Consider the following 20,683-nt stretch of genomic DNA (forward strand, 5'->3'; position numbering starts at 1 on the left):
GCACTCCATGTGGAAAGGAGGGATGTGTGGTGATCTTGACCAGCCTCTCTACATCCCTCTCTCCCGCTTTTCCATCCAGTCAATGATGTTGATGCTGATGCCTCCAGGGCCATGGACCAGCATGTGGGCATCATTTATTTAGTGTGTCAAATAAAATCAAGTCTGGCTTCGGTTCAGAGGTTTTCATGGGACTCTGATAAATCCTGTTCCCTCATTCATGTTACAGTTCTGAGGAAGTCAGGCAGTGGAGTGAAGCCACCAGGGTACCAGCCTCAAAGCCTGGGGGAAAGAGGCCAGTGCGACAGCAGAGACCATGGAAGCCACCAGGGTACCAGCCTCAAAACTTGGGAAAAAGAGGCTGGTGCGACAGCAGAGACCATGGAAGGTGCTTCAGGTTTTCTGCAGTTAAGCCTGTTTGTTGGAGAGGTCAGGGTGGGCTTTGACAATACAACCACAGTGAAGGCGCAGGGTATCCGTGGCTCTGTAACTTCCATCGCAAAGTCTAGATGACACAATAAATCACCCGGGTCACAGTAGATAATCTTCGCTTGTGCTCTGAGCCTGCTGTTTCTCACCACTAATTCTGAATTTCTCTTATGCCTTTGAAAATCAGATTCTTTTCATAAGTCATTTGGTTACCATGTAAGGTCACCTGTGACCTGTTCCAAGGTGTGTCAACATTTGTAGTTATCCAGGTGTAGAGATACTAAAAGGCTTAGTGAGAAGATGCTAGTAGCTGACAAAGACATTACAAAATCTATAACGCCCCCTCCATCTTAGCTGTATAAAATCCAGCATTGTGGATACAAAAAAATATCTGACACAAAGTCTGCAAGGACAGACTGTCTCCTACAAAAAATTACCTAGGGATCTCTTGCCATTCAGCCTGGTCCACTATGCAGTGAGCGTCAGGCCTGAGAATGCCCTGTCTTACAAAACCAAAGGAGGGCTTCCTGAGGAACCACAACCAATATAGTCCTCTGGCCTCCACATTCCGGGACATGTGTGTACATAGCCTAAGACACACACACACACCTTGCCTCCAAAGCATAATTAAAATGGATCTCCTCTGTTTACCATATCTACAACGTTTTTTAGGCTGGCTTATAAAAGAAAAAATTCGTATGCACCCCATCATCTCTTTGAGAGAACAAGTGCTCCTGATGGGAGTGTGGGTGCTTACAGGATCCAGGAGGGCCAAAAGGAAAGTTCCTGATCTGTGAGGGCTCTGGGCATCCCGAAGAAGAGAAGCACACTTTGGGATAGATGATCACAACTCCAGGCCTCCGACAGACTTGCCTCCTGTCCTGAACCTGGGTCGATTTTTGTCACTGGGGAGTGGCTCCCGAACTTGGGCAACAAGTTTTAAAAACAGAATTGTCAAGGTAATATTTTAGCTCTAAGGTTGGCTGAAAGATCTGTCACTTGGGGAAATGAAGATGTCCTTTGTCTTGGAAGATCCATAATCCTTGGCTGAGCCTAGTGGTGTGCTTCTTGTGCTGTCCGGAGCCATGGCAGCACGACAGGAACCCTGGAGGGTCCGCAATCCCTGGAGAGAGGGAAGCATTGGAGTGGGCAGGCACTAGCAGCAGCATGCACGAAGTCGAGCTTTATGAAGGAAAAAGGAAGGTAGACGCATTCTTCTTCTGGGTCACAGCCCTGCACAGAGCTCATAGGCCAATGATGTCACGGAGAATTGGAGTGGTGGACCAAATTGAATCACAACCCCAGTCACAATAATAAAGCCCAATGAGGGAATATATCCCATGCATCACTATGCCTAATATGACCTGAGGAAATAGAGTTCCTTTAGGGAAAATGATGTTAAGTTGCATTGCCATTAATAAAACTACAGAGAAAGAAGACAACCCGCACTAAAACATAAATAAATAAAAAATAACCAACTCCTCTCACGTCTCCGATGTAAATCCCATTGAACTGCTTGGCATGTATTTCCCAATGTCCTGTCATTTGCCTTCCAGCCAAAATTTGGTTCTAAATACATTATTATGAAGTTGACACCAGCCCCCTGGGAGTAAATGTATCCAATACAAACTCTAGGGAGAAATGTCAAGGAATTGGAGAGATCCTTCAAACTGAGATCATTTTCCTTTATGTTCTGGGATGCTGTTTCTCAAACTAATGGTTATTGATCTAGAGACAGATCCTTTTCTCCCAGAATACTCAAGTTTCACACCCTCAGATGGAAGATTAAGTAGAGATGGGACTTAGCAGTGTGTATGTGTGTGGTATACTATGAATGTCTCTGTGTGCAGATGGCTACAAAGAATAGGTCGCATATGAGAGCATCAAGCATAAAAGTTGGCATTAGAGCAAACAGTTTAGAGAAAAGAATTCCAACCTAGTTCGCACAAGAAATGTAGAAAGAATTTTGGAAGATTTCTAACTTCTTCGAAATTCACAGTGTTAGGGTCAAGTATAGAATTCCATTTCTTAACTTTTGCTTTTTTGTTTTATGTGTATGAGTATCTTACCTGCATGTATGTTTGTGTGCCATGTCTACCTCATGGGCTGCCCTTCCCCCAGCGTCTCATTCCTATATAACCCTGACATGTCAGCCATGTGCCCTCTTGGTCCCCTCTCTCTGGATCCTCTCTTTTGTTTTCTTCTCATGGTCCTCCCCTTCTTACCCCTCATGGCCTGGTTCAATGTACTGAACCATGTTTGGTCTACTACTTTCTCTCTCTGCTCAGGACTCTTCCAGGCACCTCTGGCGGTACTTTCTCTTATATCTACAATAAAAATCCTTGCCCTCAACCACACCTTAAAGCGGTCATGTCCTTACGTTATACATGTGTCTCCCTATGAAGAGACCTAAGTAGAGAGGGAACAGGTTGATGGTTGAGGCTCCCTCTCACCTGAAAGTTCAGACTTTAGAGAAAGGCCGTGCTCTACCCTAAAGCTGGTACATCCATGCCCTAATCCTTTCTTCTAAATACGTACGTTCCTTCATTTCTTCAAGCCTCGGACAATCCTACTTGGTGTTACTAAGAACACTACCTGGAACTCTAGGGGGCTTCTTAAGGGCATCCAAAGCCAGCTATGTCTAGGAAGATGGGCAGCAAAAGTGATCAGCAGAGATTGTGCGCTGGGGATCTCTGGTGAAGACCAGCATCTGCTTCCACCACTTGATGCTGCTCCGGGAACAGCCTGGATTGGACAGTTTCGGTGAGGCTTCCTTGTCCTGAATTCCAGGAAAGCCTGGGCAAAAGCAAGACTTGCCTCCAGGCGAATGTGACTCTTTTAGGCCTAAGCCTACCCAAGACCCAACTATAGGCACCATTCATGTTCTGAGTCACAGGGGTGGAATCAGGACCTCGAAGGGTAAATGACACAATACAGTTTCCCTCCTGGGACAGCATTAGCCATGTTCGGAAGTCAGCAGAGAACAGAATTTGAACTCAACTGTTCAGAAAAAAAAAAAAATCAGTACTGCTCAGCGATTCGGTGGTCCTCGTTTCCAGCCCTGAGACTGCAAAAACAGAATCCAAAACAAAATCATTCGTTCCACCGTTAGCCACACGCCGGGCGGGCTGTCCAGAGGTAAGTGTGCCAAACTCAGCAGGTGCTCGGTTTCCCCTGGGTTATTCATCAGCTCGGGTCTGCAGTTTCTGATATAACTTCAAATCCAGTGGCTTCTCAGCACCGAGCCTCCTGACCAACGAGGATGGTAAAATTATGCTGCTATCAAGGAGGATGCATGAGGTAAGTGATAGAGCGGTCTTAGGTCAGTATTTATTAAGCCACAGGGCACAGAGTAAACTACAGGGACAACAGAATGGCCTCATTTGTACTCACAGGCAGGTCTTCTGCAGTCTCAAAGGACTGCGCTCTAGCTCTGTCCAACGCACCCTAGAGCTCCGCTGTGGCCTCGTACTCACCGCACATGCGCACAGCCAAGATAAACCCAGTCACAATCACCCCCTCTCTTGGCAGCCATGACTGCAGGCAGCAATGAAGGCTCCCAGAGGCCCTTTGTCAATTGTCCCCCGAAGAGAATATAAACATCTCCCTGCTGCCATTCAGGGGACATCCTGTTTACATCGGGAATGGGGATCTTGCTTGCTTTTCCTCTTCTCTTTTTCAAGCCTGTGATTATGTTTACCCAAGTCCAGCGGTAGGTGCCAGAAGGGCTAGGAGTTGATTTCCCTGGCTAACCCCGCAGACGACTGGCGGCAGCCCCACTGACCCTTGAATCCGGGCAGAGAGCCAGCCCTGCGCACACCAACACTCCCACACACAAAGAAGCCGTTCTCACTAAGCTGTTTTCTCTGTGGGCACGCTGGGATGCTCTGAGTAATTGTGTAGCAAATGTCCAAATATGTCGACGCTATATACTTTCTGGTCAACTAGATGACGGAGGAACGGGGAGAGGAAGGCGCTGGGGTCTATGGTAGGCCTCCCACACTCAGTGTGTGTACTACAGCCATATTACCTATGCTCTTTGAGTCAACAGCAGCACCCAGAGAGTCAGGTATCATTACCTGATTTTCTTGCGTGAGGAAATTAGGCATATAAGACATATATTAGTGTCTGGAAGACCCAGAATCTAAGCACGATCCACCAAGCTTTACTGTCTATGTCCTTTTGGCTTGTGGGAGAGATATGGGAGAGGAAGAATTTTAGAATCCTTACATTCCTTTACAGAAGCAAATAAGCGGCTCTGAATCGGTGAATCGTGGGGGTTTTAATCCCCTTCTCGCCTGCTCTAAGGTATTTTCAAACAACGCACTTATGTAACATGCAGTTCCGCTTCTTAGGTGCCAAGCTGCCTACAGTTGCCAAACCTGGAGATCTGTGTCCTGAGTCAGTTCCAGTGTCCATCCTCAATAAGCCAATTTAAAGAGACCAGTGAAAAGTGGCAAGCAGAAATGGGAGATTTATCCGGTGAGGTCACATTTGGGATAGGAATCTAGAGAACCCCCGTCCAAAGTCTCTACTGTGGGTCCTGAAGTGATATCAGAATTTAAATAGAGGTTCAGGGGTATACCCATCTAAGCAGTTCTGCTCAAAGTGTGGCCCCGCCCACCGCTGGCCCATCTTCTGGGCTTCAGTTTCGTCCCATAAAGTGGTCTGACAAGTTATTAGGGCTGCATGAACTCACAGGTAGCCCCTCTGCCTGGCACGTTTTCCTTCTCCAGCCTGAGATACATAGGGAAATTCCTATTTCTTTGGGGTTCTTTTTTTAATGCTACTGTAATCTTTATTTTATATTATTTTAGTTCTTGATTTTTATTGACCTCTACATTTTTCTCTGCTCCCCTCCTTGCCTCTCCCCTCTCTTTCAACCCTCTTCCATGGTCGGGGTTCATTTTTTCCATAGTTTGAGAGACAAATTTTTCTTTCAAATATTTTTATCTCTGCCCAGCCAGTTACATACTGATGATTCCTGAAAAGTCTAGACAAAATCCTTTTTGTAAAAAATTATGAGGATTTTGGAAGTAAACAGCAGATAGGTTATTCAGAAAGATGAAATTTGGAATCTAAAAAATTGTTAGTATGGAAATGAATTCTCTTTGGCTTAGTTGGTTGGTTTAAGGGTTTTGTTTGTTGGATTAACTTAGTTGATTGGTTGATTAAGTTTAGTCTATTGGTTGGTTAATTTGTTTGTTTAATTTGTTGGCTGGATTGGTTTAGTTGGTCAGGCTGGTTTAGTTAGTTGGTTGTTTATATTGACTTAGATAGACTTGTTTGGTTGCTTGCTTTCTTTGGTTGGCTGAATTAGCTTAATTGGTTGATTGGTTGGTCTCATTGGTTGGTTTGGACCAGGTGATCAGTTGGTTTTGGTTGGTTAGTTTGGTTTGGTTCTTGGTTAGATTGGTTTGGTTGGTTGGTTGATTGGTTAATTGGTTAGATTTGTTGGGTTGGGTTGATAATGAATTGGTTTGTTTAGTTGTATGTTTAGGTGCTTGTTTTGGGTTAGTTGATCAACTAGTTAGTTCTATTGATTTTATTAATTGGTTGGTTGGACTAGTTTAATTAAGTTTGTGACTGAATTTATTAGTGGGATTTGTTGTTTGTTTGGATAATTAAATTTGGGTTTTCCTTGAGGGTTGGTCGTTGTCATAAAATGATGCCTTATGTGTAGACAAATTCCGATGGGCAAAGACATGAGTAACACCTGCACTGCTCATAAGGAAAGAGGGACCAGAGTAGAAGTCCAAATACAAGGTTTCCCACATTCTCTACAAGAATTCTGCACACATCCCAGCTGAACACACACACACACACACACACACTGAACTCAAAGCATCAACAACAAAGTTTACACAGTCAAACAGATTTGGACATAGAAGGTGAAGCAGATACTATAGTCTGGGAGTTTCTGTAGTAATTGTCTGCCAAGACAAAAGCATCACACTTTTTAGAGGAACAGAGTATAGCAAGGAGCCCAACATAAAGGAAGTGATCCAAACATGGGGTATAGTAAATATGTAATCATATGCAACACTTTTTCTTCAGAGGATACTATGGCCTCTCAATTCTCGTCCCTCTATTCCCTCCTGATCTATAGTACTTAGCTGCTAGCCTCTTCTCAAGGTGTCCCAGGCAGCTGTTAATATGGCCTCCAATGATCCCATCCTCTGGTATTTATTCCCAGGCAATCCCACCATCACCACCCTTGAGTATGGGCTGAATTTAGAGTCTAGATTCTAAGAGATGGAATAGGCAGGGTGATGGGTATCATTTCCAAGACTGGGTTATAAAATATCATACTTCCTCTGTGTCTCAAGGCTTCTGCTGCTGTGATGAAACAGAAGGATCAAAAGCAGCATGGGGAGGAAAGGGTTATTCCACTCACAGCCCTCAAATCTCCATTCCCCATTGCTGAGGGAAGTCAGGGCAGGAACTGAAGCAGAAACCATGGAGGAATGCTGCTTACTTGCTTGCTCCTCATGGTTTGCTCAGATTATTTTCATATACTACCCAGGACCACCTGCCCAGGGGTAGCACCAATCACAGTGGGCCGGGCCCTTCCACACCAATCATTGAGAAAACTCCCTACAGGCTACCCTATAGGCCTGTGGGGACACTTACTTAATTGTGGTTCCCTCTTCTCAGATGATTCTTGTGTGTATCAAGTTTATTTAAAAAAGAACAAAACAAAACAAAACAAAAAACCTCTCTGTCTCCCAGTATGTGTCTCCCCCACCCCCTCTCACTCTGGGCTGCTGTCATATAGTGAAGAGTCTTATAGAGAAGCCCACAGGTCCAGAGACAGGCTTTTTTCCAGCCATGAGAATGTCTCCTAGCAGACTCGTGAGTGAGCCTGGAGCAGTTTCTCCTCTGGTTAAGCGGTGAGATGCTCCCCGCCCTGGGTAGCATCTTGTTTACAGGTTTGTAGAAGGTTACAGTCAAAGGCATTCTGCTAAACCATTGCACACAAGTAGATTGCTAATCCACAGGGGCAATAAAACAAAGTTTGCTATTTTCAGCTATCATAGTTATGGCTAATTTATTTCATGACAAAAAATAACTTACACAGAATAAGGACAGACCCTAAAGGAGACACTCTGCGAGAATACCACGGTAGGCTCTCATTGTCTCTAATTTCTGTAGACCCCAGGGGGGCTGCCTTTAACCTTCCAAAACAATCTAAAAAAAAAAACCATTAAACCTGTTTAAAGATATTGCCTAACAGGGCATTCGCAATATGATTGTAAGTTGTCACTTTGTTGGAATTTGGCCTTAGGGGAAAAGTGGGACTTGAAGAGTGCAAGCCAATGAGGAGGCACGTGGTGGAGACTGACAAAGCAGAGCAGAGTCGGGTATGGCCACTGTCCTCAAGGAAGAGCTATGTGCCCAACAGTGTGCAGGGGGAACTTGGGCTGAACAACAGGTTGTACCTACATCCAGGGATGTGTTACCCATAATGCATCCTTGGGACTCTGGGAGTCAGTCCATTGGAAATATACTTCCCCTTTGGCTGTTAATGGGAAGACACCCATTATAACCTGTCAGGACTGGATGCCAAGACTAGTCAACTGTGGACTTTATGTGAAGGGTAGAAAAAGAACCCATGAAAGGACTAATGTGGGCAAACATGACAAGTCCCAAGGAAAGACTGTGGTTTGCTGGGTAAAACAAGAGAATACTTCTTGTAAAACAGCAAACCTCGACTTCATCAAAATGTATTTCTTGCTGTGGTTAGCAACTGTGACAAGCTGAATAATGGGTCCCCAAATCCACCCACATCCATGTTCCTGGAACTTGCAGTGTTACCTTGTATTGCAAAAGGGACTTTGCAAATCTGATCAAGTGAAGAAGGGTAAGCCAGGGAGGTTATTGATGCTGGGCTGTCTGGGTGAGCCCAATGTCATTGCAAGGGCTGGATGGGGGAACAGAAGACACAGGCCCTGGCGGAGTCGTGGTGAGGGATGCAGACGCTGCAGTGATGCACTTTGAGGACGGGAGAGCGGAGTCACAAGACAAGATACACAAGCAGTTGCTAGCAGCTGACGAAAGGGCAAGAGGACAGATTGTCCCCTTGGAGTCCCCAGAAGGAACAAGCCCTGAGGAAATGTTAGCTTTCACCCTGTGAAACTAATCTCGTCAGTGCTGACCTCTAGAAGAGTAACAGGATTAATTGTCGTTGTTTCCGCCACTAATGTGGGAAGAACTTGTTGCAGCAGCCACTGGAAGCTAATTCAGAAACCACCAGGAAATAGGGAAAAGCAGGGAGGCCAGTTGCGGGAGCTCAAACGAAAATTGCAGGAAACAGCAGCAAGCCGAAGGTCTCTGAAGGTCTCTGTCCTAGGGGACCCACACTTGAATCGTGTCTGAGGCTGGGCTGAAGACGGCGAGCCACAGTTGTCATTTCCCGGGGCGTTCTCTTCCAGCCTCACGAGCATTTCTCAAGAGCCTCTCCTGACGAAAGCATGGGAGAGGAATGACATACAACTCAGGGTGTTTGCACCAAAGATGCCAGCTCTTCCTTAGGGACAACGCTTGATACAGAAATTTTACTTGGGAAGATTTCCATTCAAAATGAACCTTGTCTTTCTTTCCCCACAACAACGTTCGCATTGTCCATGCAGGCCTTTGCCTGCACTTTGCTTATAGCACAAGTAGACAAATACAAATATTCTGGGATGGTCAGGTGGTGGTGGCACACGCCTTTAAAGGCAGGTGGATCTCTGTGAGTTCAAAGCCAACCTGGTACACTGGCATACAGAGCTAGTTTGAGGACAGCCAGGACTGTTACACCAGAGAAACCCTGTCTCAAAGAAAAAGAGCAATAAGAATATTCTGTGACATACTCAACTGTGCAAATACCTCAAACTTATACAGATTTAAAAACTACCCTAAACACAACAGAGTTAAAGGTATACATTTATAGCTAATATTAATTATATAATATAGAATTGCAGTTTATTATTAATATCCGATAGTATACATTATATAATATGGATAGCTCAACCAATTACAAAATTGTGATTAAAACAATGATCAGAAGAACATTAAACTTCCTAGACAGATAATTCTTTAAAGTACAACCTCGGCTGGTAAAGGCAGAGAATATATCGTCCTCCCAGAAATCAAAGGGAGTGGTAAGTTGAAACAGGAGCATCCATTTCTTTCTAATTCCAATTGCAAGAGTCAGTCATATACCTCAGGCATGGCAAATTGGGTTTGTCTGAAACCCATCTCGGGTTTGTTTTGCGTGTTGAATGTGTTCCCGTGCTCATCTGGACCACTTCTAGAACCTGCCTTGGCCACCGCCATCCTTATTAATGGCTGCCAATATATACTCTCGGATATGTTTTGCTCTGGAGGGTGAAAGCCCCAAACTAAGCTGCCAGTGTGGGTGAAGACAAACAGGGGAGAGTAGTGGAGAGGAAAACACAATGATTTGGCTGCATGAAGACGTGGTAACGAAGCCCATTCTTTTGCGTGCCGTTGCGGTGCGAGTGTGACTGTGCCCGCGGGCTTAGGAGTCTGAACACCGCTGGATGTACTGTTTGAGGAAGTTGCTGGGCCTTTAGGAGGTAGGGCGCACTCAGAGGCAGTGGGTGTCTGCAGATGAGCCGTGTGGGTTGTAGTCTTAGTGCCCTCTGTTCCTAGCAGTAGACGGGTTTAAGAGCTGTCACCCTCTGCCGCCTCCCCTACCAGGATTGCCTGGAGTCTTCTATACCGGAAAATAAAGGAAGTTGCTTATTTCGGGACGTTTTTACAACAACAGAAAAGTTAATAATAAATACTAAATAATAACAATTGTGGTGGTTTGAATAGACATGCCCTCACCCCATAGACTCAAGTGTTTGAGTGCTTGGCCCATAGAGAGTGGTACTATTAGGAGGTGTCGCCTTGTTGGAGGAAGTACATCACTTTGGGGGCAGGCTTCGGAGTCTCATATACTCACATAACATCTAGTGAGGCACACAGTCTCCTTCTGCTGCCTGTGGGTCGAGATGTAGAAAACTCTCAGCTCTTTAGACAGCACCATGTCTGCCTACACGCTGCCATGTCCCACCATGACAATAATAGACTAAACGTTTGAAACTGTAGGACAGCCCCAATAAAATGTTTTTCTTTATGAGAATCTCCACGGTCATGGTGTCTCTTCACAGCAATAGAAACCCTAAGGCAATAAAATAATGATAATAATAATAATGGTGATGATAGACAGACGGACAGACGGACAGACAGATAGATAACCAAAATAGTGACACTTCCTTCAGAGCTCCTAGAGGAGGCTCCATCCCTCACCTCTTTCACCTTCTGGTGGCTCTAGGTCTTCCTCAACCTGGTGCTGTATGACTCCTTCTGCTGCCCCTGTCTCTACCATGTGCCTCTTACAAAGTCACTTCTCATTGGGTTTAAAGCCACATAGGCCACCCAGAATGATCTTATCTGTGGACCTTACTTAATTACATCTACAAAGATCTTTAAAAAAAAAAATCATTCACCGTTGTGGGATGGCACTTGATTGATCTAATAAAAAGCTGAACAGTCAATAGCTAGGCCAGGAGAGGGATAGCTGGGGCTTGTGGGCAGAGAGGATAAGCAGAAGGAGAAATCCAGGCTCAAGACAGGAGGAAGAGGATATAATAAGGGAGAAAGAGAGAGACACCCAGGGCCAGCTAACCAGGCAGCCGTCAGACTGACAGACATGGGAGGCAGAAAAGTGAGGTGAGGGGGGTGCAAAGCCCCAAGACAAACTACAGATGAAGAGAAACCATTTAAGTTAAAAGAGCCAGCAAGAAAGAAGCCTAAGCTAACACTGAGCACTCATAACTAATAACAAGTCTCCATGTCAGGACTTGGGAGCTGGTTGGTGGCCCCCCAGAAAGAAAGCTTGTTACAATTCACAAACTTTGGAACTTAGACATATCTGCTGGGAAGCCACCCACTGAAGCTGTTATGCTATTGTTAAAAGTTAAAATTTAGAAGGACTGAGGAGGCAGCTCATTTGGTAAAAGGCCTTCTGTGAAAGTGTGGGAAGCTGAATTCAAACCCTTAGCCCCTGCATAAAGCCCGGGTTTGCTGTGTGTCTGTAAACAGTGCGCCGCCGGAGTGGAGGAGTGAGGAGGCAACAGGATGCTGCAGCTCATTAGTGAGCCAGTCTTGCATAAATCAAGAGACACAGGTTCACAAGGTAAAGGTCTGCAAAAGGCTCAACGGGTAAAGGGGCTTGCCACCAAGCCTGACAACCTGAGTTCAATCCCCACTCCCATTACATGAGAGAACTGATGCCCACTATTCATTCTCTGACTTCCACATGTGCGTTTGAAAACAAATAGATGGGTAACTAAATAAATAAGAATAATAATTAGTTTGGAGGTGGGGGACAATTGAGAAAGACACACAGCACTGACTTCTGTCTTCCATGTGCACACACAGGTCACACAACTATATGTGTGCACACCAGTTTCATTCCATTTTGCTCTCGCCTGTAAGAGATGTGCCTTTGTGCTCCCTTTCTCTTTCCCATTATTTAGGCAGGAACTCATTTTGCTAGTTTATTGGAATAACCTTACTTACTGAGACCAGATATTCATTTGCAATGTATCTATAAAACAGCATGGTAGCTGCCAAAATAGCCCAGCCTTCTTTCGACCTGCTAATCAGGTACAGGTTCCCCCCATGAGCAGAATTTAATTAAAACTTAGATGTCAGTGCCTAAGTCATAGCAGCACCAGTGGTCCCTGATTATGGAGCAGCCCCATTGCTCTAATGGCACGGATGACAGGAGCCTTATGGTCCCAGCATCAGAAGTTTTATGCCACCAGCAGTGACTGCAGCAGAGATGCATAGGATCCAGACATTTGTCTGAGCAGCTCCCTAAATCTGGGTGGACCACTCTCCCTTTTGTTGCTCCAAACATATTTATAATATTCTCCCTGTACCAAGTCCCTTAAGGTTGAATGGCCAAAACAGTATCTGTTTTCCAAGGTGGACGCTGACTAATATATGCCTCATATGGTTACAGTCCCCCTAGGATGTTGCTAGCCCTTCAATATTACTTTAAGCATATGGTTTTACATAACCATTCTGAGGCTTTGCACACAAAAGATCATCATTTTGCCCTTTGCAGTTTCAATGATAATTGATCTGGGTATAAAATCCCAGGAGACTTGTTCTTGGTGTCTAACTCCCCTGAATCCTAGCACTGGGGGGCTGCTTCTGAGTAGTGTGATAATAAATTATCCTTGTTCACTCAACATCATTTGTCCTCTCGAGAATCATTTTTCTTTTGAGGCTTTAAATTTACCTACACTTTGTCTACTTGTTGATTTCTTACCACTATTTATATTTCTTGATCATTTGCCACAAAATCTTGAAAGAATTCTTCACTCTCAATTCTTTCTCATTCTAAGATTCCTATGATATCAAGACTTCTATTTATATGTCCCATATATCTTAACTTTTTTTTACCTAGTTCTTCCCTTTATTAACCCTTAGTTATGCCTATGGGCTTGAGACATCAAACTTACTGATCAGCTCATCCAAGATCTATAATCTGCTGTTCAATATTTCCATTGAATTCTTCAATTCACATATTGACTCATTTCCTAATATCTCTACTGGAGCTTATTTTTTTTATGAGTGTTATTTCTTTTTGCTATTTCTAATTCTTTTTCACCTTTCCTTCTATTAAGATATTTGTTATACTTATTTTTTATTCTTCTGTTTGCCCCCACTCTGTTCAGAGGGCAGGTAGGGACCAGCTTCCCACTTATTCACCTTTCAGTTTAGCCCCAAATATAACTTTCAACATGACACCTTCCTGCTGGGACATATTTAATGTGACTCTACTATCCACATCAGTAAATAAAGACTCTCAAATTCAGTGCTTTCTAGGTCTTCCCATTTCTCTCAATGCTTTTCTCTATCTGGAACCTCATAATTTCCTTAACTATTCTTTAGTTTACTGCCTGTAGTCCCAGGTAACCCTCACAATGTAACAACTTGTTATTAGTGGAAGCAAGTGTGTGTGTGTGTGTGTGTGTGTGTGTGTGTGTGTGTACATATCTCCTAATTAAGAGTACAAAGTCTATAAGCTAGTGATGACAACATAATTGCTCTTGGCTAAGAAAAAATAAAAAGTCTATTTCGTGTATAAAAAGGGGACATGATTCACCATTACATAGAGCATGTGTTCACTAGTGTCAGAGAATAATCTACAAAGACATGTGTGCCAGCCCAGCCCTATGCCCTCACGGCTGAGCAAAACTTCATATTTCCAATATGTTTTACTAGTGTGAAGCAACACTTAAGAAGTTTAACCTTTTGATGTTGGTCTCCTCCAACAAATGAGAGCTAACCTGTGTGAGAAGGGCACGAAAAGATGATATAACCTACCAAAACATTCAAATCTACTAGCTTATATTGAAAGGAACTGCTTGTTCATCCCAGGCGCTTAGCCCAGAAATAATCACACAGAAGCTGTACTAATTAAATCACTGCTTGGCCCATTAGCTCTAGATTCTTATTGGCTAACTCTTACATATTAATTTAACTCTATTAATCTGTATATCACCCATAGTTGTGGCTTACTGGCTAAAGTTCCTTCCGGCTTCTGTCTCCAGTGGGGGCTACCTGGCTTTTCACCGACTCCACCCTTCTTTCTCCCAGCATTCAGTTTGGTTTTCCCTGCCTAGCTCTGTTCCCCTACAGCTCTGCTATAGACCCAAAGAAGTTCCTTTATTAACCAATGATATTCACAGCATACAAAGGGGAATCCCACAACACCTCCCCTTTTCTGTTTAAATAAAAAGGAAGGTTTTAACTTTAGCATAGTAAAATTACATCTAACAAAACAGTTATCAAGCAAGAATTACAGTTACAATATTTATATCTACTTTATCTTTTATCATAACTAAGGAAAACTATAACTATATATTCTTCAACTCCACCAAAGACTACAGAAAGATATGATATTGCCTAAGTAGACAGGAAATGCATGTAAGCAACTTCCAAAACTTCAGAATTGACAGAGATATCTTGCTGCCTGGACAGTAACCCAAGTTCTTCTGTACCATTGGGGCATTCATCTTCAGCCTACCTGTCCATAGTGTCTGGCAAACTTTTTCATGAAGTAGGAAGTTTCAAAGACAGTTCCACCGATATTGGCAGTTTGTCAGTCACTTTCTTCTATGTCCTGCAGAATGTCTTGCAGACTCTTTCATGAAGCAGGAACCCAGAGGACTGTCTCACGTTTAGGCAAGTTCTCTCCTGGTCCTGCATGTCCAGTTCATCAAGTAGTCCAGGCAAGAGCAATTTCTTGCCCAAATGGCTAACCAATTCCATAAGGAGGCTCTTTGATGCCCATCTTCCTATTGAAGCAGACTGGTGCTGCCAGGAGCATATGTGTCTCATTGTCATGAAAAGCCCTAAGTTATTAAACATTTTAAATAGCATATTCTGTAGTCTTTGAAAGGTTTGTAGAATGCCTATCCACTTGAAATATATCTCTGTACATCTAGAAAATCTAACTAACATGACTACAAGTTTGACTATTATACATGATTATCTATTAACCTATATTTTTAATTATACATTACATTTCTAAATGAGCTGCACAAACACAATACCTTAATCAAAATCAGAAATACATACACACAGTATAACAAAATTGACCTTAAATTTGTATCAATAAACCAAGATCCATACCAATGCAAGTCTCTAAAGCATATCCCCCTTTAAAATGTAAACAAACATTTACAGATAATATTTTGGAATATGGGCATAGTTCTCCAAACTTCTTCCTGATGTTTATTAGGTGAAGTATTTTTAGGGGGTGTATTCACAGAGACCTTTCAGGGGATCTTGGTGCATCAAACCATATTAGTCTGGAGGCACTCCACAGGTTATCATTCTCTGTGGAAACAAAAGAAGAACCTCTTTTCCAAAGCAACATATCATTAGATCCAAATTCTGAAGTCAAGATAACTTTATAATATGCATGCTGGTTTAGTTTAGCAGCCCATACAATGAAATGTTTCTCTGTACTTAGCTCCCTCACAGTCAAAAAATTTAAAGACAACACAATAATATACATAATAGTCTCTGTCTATTTTTAATATTTACATGGCTTATTTATTTTACTCCTTTTAATCTGTGACTATTTGTACTCTGTCTCTTTAAAGACTTTGTTTTATTTTTTACAAACCATTTACTGTTTTTTTATAACTCTCTATACTCTTTTTCTTCTCTCTCTTAAGCCTATGCACATTTATCCAACACTATGACCCATTTAGAGATCTTTTATGTCTGATTCTGTCCGATTGTGTATCTGTAATTCTTTACTCTCTAGGAGCACTTCTTAAAATGCTAAACACTTCTTAAAAACTTAAACTGCACCATTGCTAGGGGTAATATGGCCCTGCCTGCTTAACCCACCTAGCACAGCATGGCAGAACTGCTGGACACCTAGGAGAGCCATGCAATGCCCCATCTCTAGGCATACAGCCAGTCCATGTTACTGTAGCATGTTGCTCACAAAACCCATTCAAATGTTCAGTCTCCTGAAAGTGTCAGAGGTTGTGCTGGGAGTTTGTCCCAGAAAGATGGCATTTCAAAATGGCTAGGCTTTTTTTCTTCTGCTTCCACTGAATCAGGAAGACTTCTCTTAAAGGAAATGTGGCATGCCACCAGCAAAATGCTGGCTACCAAGAAGTCATGCTTAATTCTGCTCTTTTGTGTCTAAAATTACTTTTTAAGCTTTCTCAGGTTTTAAGTGGATTTTAGTTAGCCATGTTGGCACCAAAGTTAGGTTGTTGAGCTCAGGACCAACATGAAAGTTTGCAATTATGATCCTGGATGTTCAATCACAAAAATTTAGGAGTTCAGTGTGAAGTAGAATGGGTGTCTAAGGACTTCAAGACAACCTTGATCTGTGCAAACAAAGCACATGTTCGCTTCCCAGAGGAGGCATCAACAAAAGGCAATTGCACTCCATTTCTTGTGATGCCTTCACCATTTGGCTCTGGAACCTGGGTCACACTTCCTTGCCAGTTTGCCCAAATCCTTGGGAAAGGGTAGAGTTGCCAAGCAGGACTCTGACTCCATAGAAGTCTGTTTGTGTCTGCATGGCAAACAGTGTTTTTGTGTCCTGAGGAGGAAATGCCAGCCTAACAAGGGGGACCACGAATCCACAACATTTTAATTTCTACTTTGGGGAGAAGCTAACCTCCCATTCATGTTGTTGTATTACAGATTTCTGTGACGACTTTAAAATTTGCCATGGTAGTTATGGTAATTTCATTACAGACCACATCTTCATCTTTTAATTTCTTTCCTATTTATAATTATACAATGGTAATTAAAAGGTATTATGGCTACATGCTATCCCTGCTAAAACTCCAGCCTGCCAGGCTTATAATATTCAAGACTTTGCTCTGTCTTTATTTCTTGTCTCCATTTTTGGAAGAAGGCTGGGGGAGGGCAGGGAGGCAGTGAAGACTCTGGTCATTATAACCTCAAATCCTTTCATCAACTTCTCTTTGTTCCTTTTAAAAAAAAATAGGATTTTTCCAAATAGTTCCCCCACCAAATGAACTGTTTTGATGCAAGAGTTTCCATTGCAGCTTCTCACCACATCTGAAGCAAAGTTCATCCAGACTCACTGAGAGCATGCAAGAACTTCAAGTGTTGTTGAAACTTAGATCAAATTCCATCTCCTGGTGCCGATGCCAGCAGCCTCGGCCTCCATTGCTCCAAAGATCTCGAGGCTGACACCACAGCCAAGGACCTCTGAGCATTCTCTTCTCTCAGCACAGAGAAGGTGCTCGCGAGGAAAGATTAGTCTTTTGTTTAACGAATTATCCCTCATAAAGGCAAGAGAGCGACTTGGAACCAAAGACACCAGCAGCTCAGGCTGAGCTTCAGCTGCAAAGGTTGTTGTGAACTGATAATTAACCCCATGCTTAATATCTTCAAAGGAGGTTGAAATGGTGGAGCCAAATAGAGCTGTTGCCCTGAAGGCGCTCACACACTAGCTGGAGGAAGGATGCACGTGTGTTTGCACCCTGCCTGCCTCCTACCATCTTCCCACTAAAGAACTGTTGTTCTAACTCTCCAAGTTCATGCTAATCTGATATTAATCATCCATCCGCAGGCCAAATACACTGAAGTAGACCAACAGAGTCAGAATAAATAGAAGCGTCCTGGGGGAGTCGGTCACTATCTTTCTAATCACTGCTATAACATGGTCTCAATTTTCCAAACTCTCCCTTGCATCTTCTGAAGATGCATTTTATGACCTTTTCCTACTAGTGACCTTTACCAAGATCATCTCAGCCCACTTGAAACTTGGATCTCAAAAAACAACCGAGACCATCTCAGCCCACTTGAAACTTGGATCTTAAAAAGCAAGGGCTCAGATCTTGATCCCAGACCTCTTGTAAGGGTCCTTGGTTGCCTTCAACATTTGCCTTCTGTGAAATCTCAGGAAAGGTTCCCCTCCACAGAGCACAATCAATAAAGATTGGTATCAGTTCTGAAAAATTACTCACGAAATAATGAAAGCCTTTGCATTCTGTTCCTAGACCAGTGCTATGCAACCTTGGCTCTACTTTGGCATAAATAACCTGATGAAATAAAATAACTTCTGTCCTCCTGGACTCCAAAGCTGAAGCCCTACACCCCAGGCTGATTGCTTTGGAGACAAGGCCTTTGGAAGTAATTCAGATCAGAAGCCCGGGGTTCTAACCCAACGGACCTGGTGTCTTCATAATAAGAGATTCCAGAGATCTCTCCCTGAAGATACACTGAAAAAGCCCACAAAAGGCAGCCATCTTCAAGATAGGGAACCAGTCCTGTCCGCATTTTGGTTTTAGACTTCCTGGCTAGAGCTAGGAGAAAAACAGTTTCTACTGTTTAAACTGCCTAGTGCTTTCTTTTTTAGTAGTTTACCCAAACTACTGTGGAACTCCAGAAAATTCAATGCCCAAGCCATGCCCTTTCCCAGTTATCGGAATCTCTATGTGAAGGAGTCTGTGTGCCCAGATGAGGCACAGACCACACTCAAACACTTTTTTCCAAACATGAAGAAATCCTCTATTGAGCAAGGAAGAGAGAGAAGATGGCTGACCCTGAATCAGGCAGAAAGGGCAGCAAACAGCTTTACAGGTATTACTTTAAAGGGGTGGGGGAGGGCAGGTCTGTGTTAGAATGAGCAAAGACTTAATGAGCTAGGACTTATTGGTAAGTTCTGATTGGGTATTTTAATTAGATTAGTCAAAACAATGCATTTTGATGACTGGACTTTGATGTTCTGATAGTTGCTTCTTAGTGACCAAATAAGGGACTATACCTGTCTAGCTTTAGGAATAACCTAACAGTTTAGCAAGGGAGAAAAAGGGAGAGGGGAAGAGAGAGGGGAAGACCTGCCAGTGCCATGGTTGCCATGCTGGGGCCTGCTAGAGCCCTTCACTAAGACTGAGTTCTAAGCCTCCCAAGATAACCCCAGTGTGCAGTGATGTTATTCAATGAAAGATTTTACCGTCAAATTTGGAAACACAGTTTGTTATTATTTTGATTTTGTTTAACTAACGTTTTCAATTAAATGATGAGGATATTCACAAGTTATATTTGCTGCATGTATTTGCCACAATTTACTGCTTACTTTTATACTTTTGTCTCACGCATACACATATATAGAGATGCTGCATGTATACACATCTACAGGGGATATATACGCATGTAGGTATGTGTCTTAGAGTTTTGTTGTTGTGAAGAGACACCATGACCACAGCCAACTCATAAAGGAAAACATTTAATCTGGCCTGGCTTACAGTTTCAAAGGTTTAATCCATTGTCATCAGGGCAGAAGCAAGGCAACATGCAGGCAGACATGGTGCTGGAGACGGAGCTCAGCAAGCTAGATCTTGATCCACAAGCAGCAGGAGTCTGTGTTCCACAGTAGACCTAGCTTGAGTGTCTCAGACCTCAAAGCCCACCCACACAGTGACATACTTCCTCCAACAACACCACACCTACTCCAACAAATTCACACTTCCCAATACTGCCACTCCCTAAAGGCCAAGCATCTAACTCATGAGGCTATGGGGGCCATTCCTGTTCAAATCCAGTATGCACATGTGTGGATACACATCCACACATATGTAGGCATACATAGACATGTCCCCTACCCTTTTCTAACAGGATGGAGAAGTGAGCAGAATTGAAGACCGGCGGGAATAGAGCAGCAGAAATGCACATTCTCAGTGGACACTGGGAGGGGCAGCACCCCAAGAAATACTTATGGGAGCTCACAGTTCACAACCCTGCCTTCTGCCATGCTCTTGAGCCAGCTCTGTATTTAAGGAAGCATGGAGGGGAGGTCTGGGCTAGAATTATCACCAGCTCCTCAACAATGAGTCGTGTGATGCTAACGTGGCTACAGCAATGAGCCATGTGATCCTAAAGCCGCTACCCTTGCCTTCATTCCTGGCCACAGTGAAGCAGAAAACTAGGAAATAATCCCAGGATCCACTTCCTCGAGCCTTCCTCTTGGGACAGGACTAACACTCTAGTGGAAGAAGCTTCTAATGGCTATGACAATGGCTAGAGTCTCTTCCCACCATGCTGCTTCATCTACAAACATTGAACAAACATTTCAATGCTGCTACATTGAATAAACATTTGCCATGTGCCAGATACTGGAACAAAACCAGTCAGGGTTCTTTTCCAGAAGCGTGTGGCCTGATTTCCCCAGGAACAGACACTGTTGCCCTCTCTGAGAATCACTGGGTTGAGTTCTTTCCTCCTTTATCCTCCCCTCACTTCCAAACCTGCTGTGGAACAATCTTTGTGCCCTGTAAATAAGTATTACTCTCAATGTTAATAAAAAACTGATTGGCTAATGGTTAGTCAGAAATTTGGAGACAGAGAGAATGCTGGGAAGAAGGAAGGCAGAGTCACAAGAGTCAACAGAAGAGACACAGAAAGGAAATAGGAGGTGCAAGATGAAAGAGATGTAACACCACGTGGCAGAATGTATATTGATAGTAATGAGTCAATTTAAGTTGTAAGAGCTAGTCAGTAATAAGCCTGAGCTGTCAGTCAAACACTTATAACTAATATTAAGTCTCTTGTCTGTTTATTGTGGTTCTGGAGGTCCCAACAAAAAACTCTACCTACACAAAACCATCTTCATCTAGAATAGAAAAATACCTATCAACCATAGATGCTATTAGAAAAAAATAAAATGATC

This window comes from Myodes glareolus, chromosome 26 (genome assembly GCF_982192425.1).
Source record: "Myodes glareolus chromosome 26, mMyoGla1.1, whole genome shotgun sequence".
NCBI classification, from domain to species: domain Eukaryota; kingdom Metazoa; phylum Chordata; class Mammalia; order Rodentia; family Cricetidae; genus Myodes; species Myodes glareolus.